Below are 1,642 nucleotides of genomic sequence, written 5' to 3'. Positions count from 1 at the left end.
TCAGTTCTCAGCACTGACTCACAGTCCCTGAAATGACATGGATGGAAAATCACTGCTCTGAGGAGCAACAAAATGAAATATTTCTGAATACCTTTTCCTGACAACTTAAAAAAAAAAAAAAGCAAAGGAAGCAAAGGAAAGGGGAATCACTGGCTGTGAGTCTTGATGAACGTATTGACGACAGTTATTTTAGTGGTGCTGGTGGTAAAAATTACATGGGTTCCTTGTGAAAAACGTACACTTCCTAGGAAAGTTTTGGGACAAATGCGGGTTTTCAGATGCATTTTCAGAGGCTGGGCAGAGGAGGCAAAGAATACAAAGTCAGAACAGGCACTGAGTAAGGAGAGAGGTAGGAAAAATGAAACAGTTTGCAAAAGCAGAAGAGATAACCCTTAGGGATATCTGTGGCAGCCTGCAAAATAACATAATTCAAGCAAATCAAGGAGAAGAGAGGGGAAGGGAAAAAGATAGGAAGGAAGAATCAAAGGAAGGGGAGAGAAGGAGGAAAAAAGGGAGGAAGAGGGCTAGAGAAGAAAGAATTGGGGGGAAAAGAAGAAAAGTATGGTAGAGAGGAAGGAGAGGAGAGAAAAAGGCATGAGCTTCTATCATTGCAAATTAATGAGAAATTGCTTAATAAAACTGCAAAGATCTGGGGTCATACTGATCTGAAGTAGGGATCCACCTCTGCCATATAGTAACCGTAGGCCTTAAACAAGTCACGTTAATTTTCTGAACATTTGTTTCTCATTCTTTAAATGAGAATCTGAGTCATTTTATTGTCTAAATAAAATAATGTTCACAAAGGGTCTAGCACCTAGTCTGGCATATTGCTAGCATTCAAACATCATTACTTTTTTTTTTTTTTTTCCTTTTTGTCTTTTTTCGTGTCCGGCAATGGATCGCAACCCNGGCGCGACACCGAGGGTTGCGATCCCGTTGCCGGTCCCTGGTACGGGCGCGACACCGAGGGTTGCGATCCCGTTACTGGTCAGTAAAAAAGACAAAAAGGAAAAAAAAAGATTTGGAGTGCACTTTTCTCCAATAGTTGGAGGATTCCAGGGAATGTTAAAAGCATCTGAGCTGAAGGATTGGGGGTAAAGGCAAGGTACAGTCTCAGTACCTGCATCAAACCCTAGGATTGTTTTATTGGAGACCAGAGACAAGCAGAAAGCTCTGTGCGTTTTCCAGCCTGAATAGAGATGAACAAATCAGTTCTCAGCACTGACTCACAGTCCCTGAAATGACATGGATGGAAAATCACTGCTCTGAGGAGCAACAAAATGAAATATTTCTGAATACCTTTTCCTGACAACTTAAAAAAAAAAAAAAGCAAAGGAAGCAAAGGAAAGGGGAATCACTGGCTGTGAGTCTTGATGAACGTATTGACGACAGTTATTTTAGTGGTGCTGGTGTAAGATTTGGAGTGCGGGCTGGCCTGGTGGCGCACTGGAGAGTGCGCCGCTTGGGAGCGCGGCGGCACTCCTGCTGAGGGTTCAGATCCCATGTGGAGACCGGTTCCCACTCACTGGCTGAGTGTGGTGCAGGCACAACACCGAGGGTTGCGATCCCGTTGCCGGTCCCTGGTACGGGCGTGACACCGAGGGTTGCGATCCCGTTACCAGTCAGTAAAAAAGACAAAAAG

Source organism: Galeopterus variegatus, unplaced genomic scaffold (assembly GCF_000696425.1).
Source record: "Galeopterus variegatus unplaced genomic scaffold, G_variegatus-3.0.2 Scaffold117, whole genome shotgun sequence".
Taxonomy (NCBI): Eukaryota; Metazoa; Chordata; class Mammalia; order Dermoptera; family Cynocephalidae; genus Galeopterus; species Galeopterus variegatus.
This window is presented reverse-complemented; position numbering follows the sequence as displayed.